This window comes from Mirounga leonina, unplaced genomic scaffold (assembly GCF_011800145.1).
Source record: "Mirounga leonina isolate KUSES-001 unplaced genomic scaffold, KU_Mleo_1.0 Mir_174, whole genome shotgun sequence".
In the NCBI taxonomy this organism is placed as follows: Eukaryota; Metazoa; Chordata; class Mammalia; order Carnivora; family Phocidae; genus Mirounga; species Mirounga leonina.
Window position 1 is genome coordinate 20,773,227 of NW_023270451.1, and position 13,221 is coordinate 20,786,447.

The 13,221-nt window shown below is 35.9% G+C and overlaps 1 pseudogene; it reads right to left on the reverse strand.

The window, feature by feature from the left end:
* LOC118021277 overlaps positions 1 to 13,221 on the reverse strand; it is a 58,434-nt pseudogene that overhangs the window by 23,148 nt on the left and 22,065 nt on the right.

Sequence of the window (13,221 nt, forward strand, 5' to 3'; positions counted from 1 at the left end):
TTTGGTCACAGGCTGTGTTTCTAAGAGGCACTCACTTTATGCACATCTATGAATTAAAGAATATAGAGGGATATTTGTTCCCAAAGCAATAGGAAATAATTTTTGTCTTGACTTTGTCTCTTTAAAGGCCTATAAAATCATACAAAACAGCTTTAGCAAGCTAAAAAATAATCCACGGGAAATACACAGGGAGAGATTTAGAAAAGTGTGATAAAAATTTACTTTTGTATAGCACATTAGAATTATTTATTATAAATGTTATTATTTATAGATATTTGAATGAAACCTAAAAGGGCTTTGGACTGGGTCCGAAACCTAATTCTTTGGACTGGGTCGTCTAACCTGTAATTTTACTCCACCATGGGGGCAAATGAAAATAAATATGAAGTAACACTGACATCTAGTGGATTCCCTGTGTTACTGCCATTGTTTGAGGTGGAGCTTAAACTCAAATTCAACTCCAGTGTCAGAAATTGGACTGGATTGGACCCGAGAGTCCCTTCTCCTTATTTTAAGAGTACATTAAAAAAAAGTTTCCAAACATATGTTAGCACTTAAGAATTGTTATTTTATTGTTGTTTTCTAATTTAATTTTACTGTGGGGACAGAATGTGATCTATGTGATAGTGACTTGGAATTTGTTGAGACTCCTTTGAAAGCTAACCTGTGCTAGCTTTTTGTCATTGTTCTATGTGCGCTTGAAAGAAAATATACTCTTGGGCGCCTGGGTGGCTCAGTTGGTTAAGCGACTGCCTTCGGCTCAGGTCATGATCGTGGAGTCCTTGGATGGAGTCCCGCATCGGGCTCCCTGCTCGGCAGGGAGTCTGCTTCTCCCTCTGGCCCTCCCCCCTCTCATGTGCTCTCTCTCCTCTCTCTCTCAAATAAAGAAATAAAAATCTAAAAAAAAAAGAAAGAAAATATACTCTTGTTTCTTTTTGTTTGTTTTTGTTTTCTGCAGAGTTCTTATATATAACCATGCAGTCTAAATACTAATTTGGTTGTTCAGGTTTTCTATATCCTAAGGATGGGGCGGAGGGTGAGGGACTTACTCAATTTATTATATTGTGATACAAATAAGATAAAAGTCTTCCCCCATGATTGTGATTTATCCAAATCTCATTACACTTTTGTCAGGTCTTTTGCTTTTTGTATGTGCATTGTTAAATGCACCTAAATTCATGGTTTTTAAATCTTAATGAAATGGTCTTTTAAATTATGTAGTGTCTTCTTTATCCCCATTATTGCCTTTTGCCTTAAATTCCATCTTATATATTGTTAGTATTGCTACAATAGCTTCCCTTGGGAAATCATTTGCCTCTATTTCTTAAGTCCTTTTATCGTTATTGACCTTTCTATGCCCTTTTATCTAAGTTGTGTCTCTTGTAAGCCTTACATGGCTGGCTTTAAAAAAAAAATCTGAGGATCTGTTTTTCAACAGTGAGTTTATTCTTTTTACAAATACTGTGATTTCAATAGTGATCTTATTCTTTTTACAAATACTGGTCACTGATATATGTAAACTTACTTCCATCACCTTATTTTTGTGGGGTTTTTTTATTTACTGTTTTTTCTTTGTACTTTATTTTTCTTTTTTCCTATGATCTGTTGGGTGTGTGTGTGTGTGTGTGTGTGTGTTCTTTTCTCTACCATTTTAGGATACATTGTACTACTAGTTTTCTTTTAGCTGTCTTTTTTTTTAAGTAGGCTCCATGCCCACCGTGTAGCCTAACATGGGGCTTGAACTCATGACCCTGAGATCAAGACCTGAGCTGAGATCAAGAGTCAGGTGCTCAACTGACCGAGCCACCGGGTGCCCCTCTTTTAGCTCTTTTTAACATGAAATGGTTCAACTATAAAGATAAGTATATGACACCCCACGTGCCCTCCTCCCAGGTTGTAGAAGTTTTAATAGCCCTAGGATTTGGCTGTAACTGCCTCAGGTTTATTAAATAAGAAAAAAATTACAGATTCAGTTAAAGTCTTTGTATATCCCTCTTCAATCTCATTTTTCCGTTTCTCTCTCTCAAGGACTCACCTCTATTATGAATTTGATGTTTATTAATTCTACATTTGCTTTAAAATTTTATTTTGTATTTTCTAGTTTTAAATGTTTTTTTCTGGTTTAAACATCTACATGAATATCTTTCTTATCAACATTATGGTTTTGACATCCATTTGTGTTCATTGATACGCATCTGTTTTACCCCTTTAATTCCTAAGTTGTAGTATTCTATTTGTTATATACACATTTTTGTTCTACTTTTTCTCCTGTTGATGGATAGTTTTTCCCTAAGTTTTTATTTCAAGTAATGTTAGAATGATGTTCTTTCACCTTTCTCCATGTGCACATGTGTGTGAATTTCTTTAAAGCAACTGCTTTTGTCTATGTACCCCTAAAATCGTCTTGACAAACTATGTAATTTCTTGGACATTTTAAAGATAGTATTTATATGTTTTCATTTAAAATATGAATAGTGGCAAATGAGGTGATTTTCAGTTTATTGTAAATATCACTATTTTAAAATACAACTGTTCAAAATATATAAATGTCAAAGCAGGTTGATAGGCACCATCACTACCAATATAAAGAAACGTAAGAAGTTCTATTATATAATCTGAAATTTCACATTGCTCCTTTTCCAGCTTCAACTCAGATTTCCAATGCACGCTACAGAGTTTTATCCTAATACATTGTTTGCTGTTTGAAAATATTTTCTCTATTGCCCTATCATATTTCTCTACAACAAAATATACATCAAAAATTTAAAAATGTTTTTTCTCTGTGACCAAAAACTCTGAATATTAAAACATTTTACTCTGAATTGAGTTATTAGCACCATTATAAGCAATACAAAATTGATCAAGGCAACAAAATAATTATTTTGGTGAATGGTTATTAAGCAAAAATATTAAAATTTTACTAAAAGGATATTTGATAAAATATATTTGAGTGTTTTTCCATTAGTTTATATATCTATGAAAAAATAATAATTATCGCTAGGAAGTTGTGAGATCAGCATCAATCCTATTCCTGCTTTTTATTTTTATAGCTGAAGCTGCTGAGAATCTTGTTCATATAAAGAAGTGGATGAGAATGGAGTATTTTGCCAAAACTATGTCAATTATTTGAACTTACGATGAGTTATACTGTATAAAATAATGTAATTATCTATCATAAATGTTAATGGTCTATCAGCTGACAGCTCAATTAGATCTGCCTTCAATTTTGTTGAAGCAAAGATTTGGAAACACCCCGACTTACAAAATATTTTGTCATACAGTTACTACAGTCATTTACTTTCTCAGATTTTGGGAAATATACCAGAAAGGTTTTAGCGGTCCTATGGAAAAATCATACCTGTTGCTGTTTTACTTAGAGACATCTTGTTTAAACCAATATAATCAGGAAGTTTGGGGAAAATAGGGGCGCCTGCATGGCTCAGTTGGTTAAGTGGCTGCCTTCGGCTCAGGTCATGATCCCGGGGTCCTGGGATCGAGCCCCGCATCGGGCTCCGTGCTCAGAAGAGAGCCTGCTTCTCCTTCCCCCTCTGCCTGCCGCTCTGCCTGCTTGCGCTCTTTATCTCTCTGTCAAATAAATAAATAAAATCTTAAAAAAAAAAAAAAGTTTGGGGAAAATAAATATATTGTTAATTTCAATACAGCTTTGCTATTACGGTAATTTTTATAAACAGCTATAATTTCATGTTTTAAAGATATTTTCATCAATATCTATTTATCTAATGCAATTCATTGAAAATGGCAAACTGAAATTTAATTTGCAAAGCTATCAGCCAATTAAAGCTTCTGTTAGAAAAATGTGACTTCATTTTAAAAAATTTATAAGTGTGTTAATACGCGTTTCAAGGTATATTATGAAAGCCAATGAGACATAAAAATGCATCCTGTAAAATAGACTAATAGAAGAAGAGGAGGTTAATGTGATATATATACATATCACTGTGATATATATAACTATATATATAGCTCTAATATAAATTATTATTTTCATAAGTCATAATATAAAGTAGGACAGTAGCAATGTTTTTCATTATTTAATTTGAAGTAACACAATGTAATATGTAGCCAAAATAACATGATATATGTGAGAAGGAGTAAGCAAAGACATGGGACTTCTTTTGGTAAGAAAGTGTGTGTGTGTGTTGAAACTCCCATTTTTATCTTCTGGAAATAATTAGGAATCATGTAAAAAATTAGAAATAATTTTAATACTTTCAATAGACATCATGTTTTTTCTCTCTATTAAAAAAATAAGGTTTGGGGCACCTGGGCAGCTCAGTTGGTTAAGTGTCTGACTCTTGGTTTCAGCTCCACACTCAGTGCAGAGTCTCCTTGAGATTCTCTCCCTCTCCTTCTGCACCTCCCCCTGCTTGCCCACACTCTCTCTCTCTCAAATAAATAAAATCTTTAAAAAAAAAGGGTATATTTGTTGTAAATACATTGAACCACAATTTAATAGAAACCAGAAACATTTTATAAGGTGACATCAGATCATCTTATATAATCTTATATAATAACTATACAATTATGTAAGTGGTATAATTCATAATACAATTTGATAAATATGTTTTTAACTATCTTATGGAATATTTCTTTACTAATTTATTTGTCGTTTAAGAGAAAATAGTGTTTATTCTATTCCAAGTGCTCTGCAAATATTAACTGATCTATTTCTCATAACAATCTTACGAGATAGCTCTTGTATTTATTCCCATTTTGTAGCCAAGGAGACTAAGACACAGAGAAGTACCTTGAACACTTACACAGGTAGTGAGAGTCACAGTAAGTTTATATTGAACAATGTACGTTGAATCTGAAAGATAGCCATTCAATTGTCATTCCTGATTCCTTGCAGTATATTTTGAAATATTAGGTAATTTAAATATATTTCCAGTTTCTTGTAAATGAAGCAACATCACTAACTTGTTCTGCTTCAGCTGTTCAAAAACTCGTTTCTTTTCAGATGAAGGCACTTCCTAGGATTTTGAGACTAGCTGATAAGAGTTAATTACATGTGGGGCTCCTGGGTGGCTCAGTCCATTAAGCATCTGACTCCTGATTTCCGCTCAGGTCATGATCTCGGGGTCCTGAGATGGAGCCCTACTTTCCTCAGCATGGAATCTGCTTAAGATTCTCTCCCTCTCCTTCTGCCCCTCCCACCCCACACCCCTTTGCTCATGGGCATGCATGCTCTCTCAGGTAAAATAAATAAAATCTTTTTAAAAAAGAGTTAACTTTATGTAAATATGTGAGAAAACCCTTTTTGGCATTCATTCTTTCTTACTAATGTTCTCCTTGCACTGCTCTTATGGGACTTTCCTCAAGAAGGATTGTGTGGTGACGGGACCGTGACTAAAGAGATGAAGTCGTCAAATGGACGTCATTTCTTCCATCTTCCTCCGCCACAATTTAGGCTCACAATATCCCAGCATGGGCCAAAAGAGCCTGTTTTTTACACTCTGCTTCTCTATCTTAAAACAAGTATGTAGAAGGCACTAAAAGACCTTGGGGTTATGGTACATTAGTCAGTTATTAAAGAAGAAACCAATAACTCAAATTGCTTCTTTGTTTGGTGCCCCTGAGGTTTTTACACTGGGGGCCTGACACCATAATAAAGTTTAGAATGGGAAGAGCCATGTCTCTGTATCAGCCAGGATAGTTCATTTATGCTGCAGTAACAAACAACGCCCACATTTCAGTGGCTTAAAACAACAAAGTTTCATTATTTCCCCTCCCACATTCCGTCTTGGGTTAGTTGGGCTCTGCTGTACATTATCCCCCCACTCTGGGCCCCAAGCTGATATAGCTGCTTCTCCACTTCCATCTGGGGTGTCGCCAGTTATTATAGCAAAGGAAAAATTGCTCTGGAGTGGTTTGCTCTGGTAAGTCAATGCTCCGAGCATTGTAAAGTGGGAAGAACGTTTGTAAAAGGGTCGGAAGAACAGGAAACACTAAATGGGCCTTAGAGTGAGTGAAACAGGCATTGTTTTTAGGTAGATCACTTTTAGGAAAGAATAGATAGGTCTAAAACTAATTTCTTTTTCCATGCCCAGGTATGCATTGAAAGGCTTCCATATACCCTCAAAAAACACAAGTACCTTGGTTTGAAGATCCACAGTTCAAGAGAATATAATTAGAAGTGGAATTGCTGGATTAGAACATGCACATCTTCACCTGTGTAGTATATTGCTAAATGATTGCACTAGTGTTTGTTCCAATTTTCACTTCCATTGACAGTGAACCAGCATTCCCTTTGTCCTACAACCTTGCCAACACCTACTATTAGTGGTCTTTCAAAATTTTTGCCAATCTGATAGGTGTGATTTATTATCTCTTTGTTATAGTAAGACTCACATTTTTCTCCTTGCTACTGAGTTGGAGCATCTGTTCATGTCTTTGTTGGGCATTCAGATTTCTTCTGTAAATTGCTGTTTCTTTTGTCCCTTTTTCTCATAGATTTTTTTTGGGGGGAGGGGTCTTTTTCTTGTCAATGTATAAAATATTCTTGTATTATACCTTTACATATATACAAACATATATATGCCTCATTTATCCTCCTGCTTACTCAGTATCTTCACTTGGATATCTTTCTTTTATATTCATCTTAGACCTACTATGGCCAACATGGAATTCCTGATCTTCCCTCAATACCAACTTCATCTGCAGTCTTTCCCATTTCAGTTACTGGAAGCTCCATCTTTCTAATTTGGCTGAAACTCTTAGAATTATCATTTACTGTTCTCATTTTCTCCCAGTCTATATTGCATCTGGCAGCAAATTCTATTAACTATACTTTAAAAATATACCAGAATCTGACTACATTTAGTCACCATCATCTCTGGCCTGGATAATCACAATAGTCCATAGCCCATAGCTTGTCTCCCTGTCTCTCTCCCTCCTTGTTCCTGCACACCCTCTCCTCTAAATCCAGTCTACTCTCAAAATAAAGGTTTGGGAAAATAAAAAAGATGGCTAATTTCAACAAAGCTTTGCTAATATGATAATTTTTGCTAAAAGCAAAATGGTTTCCATCTTAGAGTAAAATCCAATGTCCTATCGTGGCTTATGCAAACTCCTCAGGTCTGGCCTCTGTCTACCATCCAACTTCATGCCCTGTCACTTTCCCATTTGCTTATTCTGCTCCAGCTACATTGGCTTCCTTTTTGTTGTTCAAATATGCCCAGTCTGTTCCCGCTTCATGGCCTTAGCACTTATCATCTCTTCTGCTTTGTAGATCCCACATGACATGCTCTCTTATTTCCTGCAAAGCTTGGGTTCAGTTTACGTTAATCACCTTTTCAGTGATGCCTTTCCAGAACACCTTGTTTTAAATTGTAATGAACCTTCCACCCACACTCTCTGGCCTGCCATTCTTTATATCCTTTCTCTGCTTTAGTTTTCTCCTTAGACTTACACTAAGCATATACTAGATAATTAACTTGTTTATTTTCTGACTCCTTCTACTAAAACCCAAGCACTGAGAGGGTGGACAATTTTGTGGGGTTTTGTTTTGTTTTGTTTTTGTACATGATGGTTATGATGGTGGTGATGGTATCACAAGTGTGGACATATGTCCCAATTCATCAAATTGTATACATTATATATGTGTAGTGTTTCATATATTAACTATGCCTCAAAAAAGCTATAAAAAGACTAAAATATAATAAATAAGGTAGATGACATAAATAATATAGCAAACTATAAACCATAATAACAAAAATTAAATCTTTATTTAAAAAATTTTTTAAATTTTTTTCTCCAACTTTGTTCTTTTTAAAAGATTTATTTATATTTTAATTTAAATTCAATTAATTAACATATAATGTGTTATTAGTTTCAGAGGTAGAAGTCAGTGATTCATCAGTCTTATATAACACCTAACACCCAGTGCTCATTACATCATGTGCCCTCCTTAATGTCCATCACCCAGTTACCCCATTCCCCACCCACCTCCCCTCCAACAACCCTCAGCTTGTTCCCTATGATTAAGAGTCTCTTATGGTTTGTCTCCCTCTTTGATTTTGTTTTGTTTTATTTTTGCCTTCCTTCCCCTGGGATCCTCTGTTTTGTTTCTTAAATTCCACCTGTGAGTGAGATCATATGATGATTGTCTTTCTCTGATTGACTTATTTCACTTAGCATAATACCCTCTAGTTCCATCCACGTTGTTGCAAATGGCAAGATTTCATTTTTTTGATGGCTGAGTAATATTCCATTATATATATATATATATATATATATATACACACACCACATCTTCTTTATCCAATTGTGTGTCAATGGACATCTGGACTCTTTCCATAGTTGGGCTATTGTGAACATTGCTGCTATAAACATTGGGGTGCAGGTGTCCCTTCAGATCACTACATTTCTGTCTTTGGGGTAAATCCCTAGTAGTGCAATTGCTGGGTTGTAGGGTAGCTCTATTTTTAACTTTTTGAGGAACCTCCATACTGTTTTCCAGAGTGGCTCCACCAGCTTGCATTCCCACCAACAATGTAAGAGGGTTCCCCTTTCTCCACATCCTTGCCAAAATCTGTTGTTTCCTGACTTGTTAATTTTAGCCAATCTAACCAGTGTGAGGTGGTATCTCATTATGGTTTTGATTTATATTTCCCTGATGCCAAGTTATGTTGAGCATTTTTCATGTATCTTTGGCCATTTGGATTCTTCTTTGGAAAATGTCTGTTCATATCGTCTGCCCATTTCTTGATTAGATTGTTTGTTCTTTGGGTGTTGAGTTTGATAAGTTCTTTATAGATTTTAGATACTAGCCCTTTATCTGATATGTCATTTGCAAATATCTTCTCCCAGTCTGTTGGTTGTCTTTTGGTTTTGTCGACTGTTTCCTTTGCTGTGCAAAAGCTTTTATCTTGATGAAGTCCCAATAGTTCATTTTTGCCTTTGTTTCCCTTGCCCTTGGAGACGTGTCTAGTAAGAAGTTGCTGTGGCCAAGGTCACAGAGGTTGCTGCCTGTGTTCTCCTCTAAGATTTTGATGGATTCCTGTCTCACATTGAGGTCTTTTATCCATTCTGAGTCTATTTTTGGATATGGAGTAAGAAAATGGTCCAGTTTCATTCTTCTTCATGTGGCTGTCCAATTTTCCCAACACCATTTGTTGAAGAGATTGTCTTTTTTTCCATTGGATATTTTTTCTTCTTTACTCTTTATTTTTAAGATTTTATTTATTTGTCAGAGAGAGAGTACAAGAAGGGGGAGCAGCAGGTAGAAGGAGAAGCAGGTTCCCCACTGAGCAAGGATCCCGATATGTGACTTGATCCCAGGACCCTGGGATCATGACCTAGCTGAAGGCAGACACTTAACCGACTGAGACACCCAGGACTCCCTTCCATTGGATATTCTTTGCTGTTTTGTTGAAGATTAGTTGACTATAGAGTTGAGGATCCATTTCTGGGTTCTCTATTCCACTCATCTGACAATTTTGTGTTTTGTTCACTGTTATATTCCTAGCATCTAGAACTAATGCAGAGTAGGAATTCAACAATCTTGGAATGAGTAAATAAAAAATATTTTGCTTTTATACAAACAAATATATGCATATTTTCTTTTATAACTTCTAGTTTCCTGTCTTAAGATTTCCTCCCACTTAGATAGCACTTTTACTCTCATAGATTTTTTTTTTAAAGATTTTATTTATTTATTTGACAGAGAGAGACACAGCGAGAGAGGGAACACAAGCAGGGGGAGTGGGAGAGGGAGAAGCAGGCTCCCCGCAGAGCAGGGAGCCCGATGCGGGACTCGATCCCAGGACCCTGGGATCATGACCTGAGCCCAAGGCAGTCACTCAACCGACTGAGCCACCCAGGCACCCTACTCTCATAGATTTTTAAAAACATTTTTATTATTTTGAAATTCATTTTTCTAAATATGCACGTACCATCAGAGCACCTAAAGATATTAAGCAAATACTAATAGATCTGAAGGGAGAAATAATACAGTGATAGTAAGGGACTTCAGTATATCACTTTCAACAATCAATAGATCATATAGACCAAAAATTGATAGGGAAACATTGGACTTAAAATATATTTTAGGCCAAATGAACCTTACGGACATATACAGAACATTCTATCGAACAGCTGCAAAACACATATTCTTCTCAAATGCACATTCGACATTCTTAAGGATAGGTCATATGCTAGGTTACAAAACAAGAAGACTGAAATCATACCAAGTATCTTTTCTGATCCAAATGGTATGAAACTAGAAACCAATATCAGGAGGAAACTGGAAAATTCACGATAAGGCGAAATTAAACAACACACTCCTGAACAACCAAGAGGTAAAAGAAGAAATCAAAAGAGGAATCAAAAAATATCTCGAGATAAGTGAAGTTGGCAACACAACATAAAAAATTCAAAGGCTCAACATGCAAATTCAAAAATATAACATGCAAAAATTTAAAACTCATGAGACGCAGCAAAAACAGTTCTACATGGGAAGTTTATAACAATAAATGCTTATATTAAGAAAAAAGAAAGATCTCCAATAAACAACCAAACTTTACATCTCAGGGGACTAAAAAATGAAGAGCAAACTAAGTCCAACATTAGCAGAAGAAAGGAAATAACAAAAATCAGAGTAGAAATAAATGAAATAGAGACCAGAAAAACAATAAAACAAAGAGATTTTGCTTATTTTAAAAGATAAACAAAATTGACACATCTTTAGCTAGACTAAGAAAAGAAAAGGAAGACTCAAATAAATAAAATCAGAAGTGAAAGAGGAGACATCACAACTGATACCACAGAATACAAAGGATCATAAGTGACTACTGCAGGGCGCCTGGGTGGCTCAGTTGGTTAAGCGACTGCCTTCAGCTCAGGTCATGATCCCAGGGTCCTGGGATGGAGTCCCGCATCGGGCTCCCTGCTCTGCAGGGAGCCTGCTTCTCCCTCTCCCACTCCCCCTGCTTGTGTTCCCTCTCTCACTGTGTCTCTCTCTGTCAAATAAATAAATAAAATTAAAAAAAAAAAGTGACTACTGCAAACAATTATAAGCCAACAAATTGGATAACCTAGAAGAGATAAATTCCTAGAAACTATAAAAACTGAATCATGAAGAAATAGATAATCTGAACAGACCAATAATGAGTAAGGAGATTGAGTCAATAATCAAAAACCTCCCAACAAATTCCAGGACCAGGTGGCTTCACTGGTGAATTCTACCAAACATTTATAGAACAATTAATGCCAATTCTTCTCAAACTGTTCCAAAACATTGAAAAGGAGGTGACACTCCCAAACTCATTTTACAAAGCCAGAATTACCCCGATACCAAAGCCAGATAAGGACACTATAAAAACACTACAGGCCAATATTCTTGATGAAAATAGATGCAAAAATTCTCAACAAAATACCAGCAAACCAAATTCAACAGCACATTAAAAGAATTATACATCATTATCAAGTGGGAGTTATCCTTGGGATGAAAGGATGGTTCAACATACACAAATCAAAAATAAAATATACCACAATAATAGAAAGATAAAAATCATGAGTGTATCAATAGATAAATATTTCATGATAAATATTTTCAACAAATTAGATATAGAAGGAATGTACCTCAACAGGTACAAGATACTTAAAAGTTGTTAAGATAGTAAACCGTAAATGTTATTAGCACAAAAAAATGGAGTTCCGTTTCAGAATGGCCCAGGAATTTAAACACAGCAAGACTACATGAGACTGAAAAACTGGTTTCTGCTCTTTGCTCTAGTTCTACCGCCACTTACTCAGCAAAAATTACCATGGGGAAGGAATAATTTATTTATTTTTTTGCTTTTGGAGGTCTTCCAGATTCTAATCTGTCATGCTCCTCCACATTGTCATTGAAAACATGACTGGTTTCTCCTTGTCTTTGGAAAGTTTGCTTCTCTGACTGTACCTGGCCCAATCACTTTTCTCCAGGTGTGGAAGTGACTGCTATTCTTTGCTCACCTATTAGGGCTTGTTCCTCTGAAGAATATACTTCATTAAGAGTAACAGCATCCATTGCTCTTTATAGTTTTAATGAGAAGAATACTCTTAAATTTTCTGGTGTTTTCCTGTTACCATGCATAGTGTGGTCTTCTATATCCTACATCTAAACTGAAAGTAGAACTCCCTTGCACTTTCCCCCCCTTGAATTCAGGGTTAAGTGACGCAATTAACTGTACACATTTAAAGTATAAAATTTGATGTGTTTTGGCTGTTTACATTTTTTACTATTCATTTTCTCTCCTGTTTTTTTGGATATCTTTCCTACATGCATTTAAATGTTTTCAAGATTATAAATTATATTCCCTACTGGAATATACTTTCCATAAGGGACATGTCTTCAACACCACTTAAACTCAGGGCTTGGAATAATGAGTGGTGTAAATGAATGAAGAGTCTGTATGACCTAGCAAAAAATACACAGATTTTGATCTGTAATCAATCTCTGTTAAGCCACTTAGTAACTGTGTGACCCTTGCGAAGTACTTAGCTTCTTTGAGTGCCATTTTCCCCACCTGAATACTAGGATGAGTGTATCTACCTTGTGAGATTTGAATTTAGATATGAATATAGAATAGGAGTTACCTGGCTTTGTAAGGATTTGCATGAAAAAGATGCGAGTGTTGTAGTTGGTTCAGTATCAGTCAGGATGATGGTGTGGACTGGCTGCTAAAAAAGAAGGCATGTATAGTCTTGGTGACATTAAGCAGTTTAATGTCTGTATAGCAAGGTAGCCTGTGGGTTCAACTGGTTAAAACGTGTCTCCTGAATTGTGTTTTACACTGAGCATGAATTTTTAAGAATGAAGGAACCCTGGAGCGCGGCCAGGAAAGAGCTACAAGCATAGTGAGGGGTCTGGAAACTATCCCGTGTCCTCATAGTTTGAGATCTGGTGATGACGGGTGATTTTTGTGGATGATTTTAAGTGAAGACATGATTACTGTTGGCTAATATTTAAACTGCCCTGTAAATAAGGAGGGGACCTGTTCTTAGTTTTTAGAAGGAATGCTTCGTACTAGCTGGTGTCATACACAGGATCATACATTTTGAACTTCATATAGGGAAAAACTCTCTCACACGTGGAGTGCCTGGCAAAATAATGCCAAAGTAAGCATTCAGGTAGCTGAATGACCACTTGTCATGGAAATGAGAGCAGGGCTTAAGCAGGGAAGGGAAGTTGGGCTAAGTGGTCTTGAAAAACAC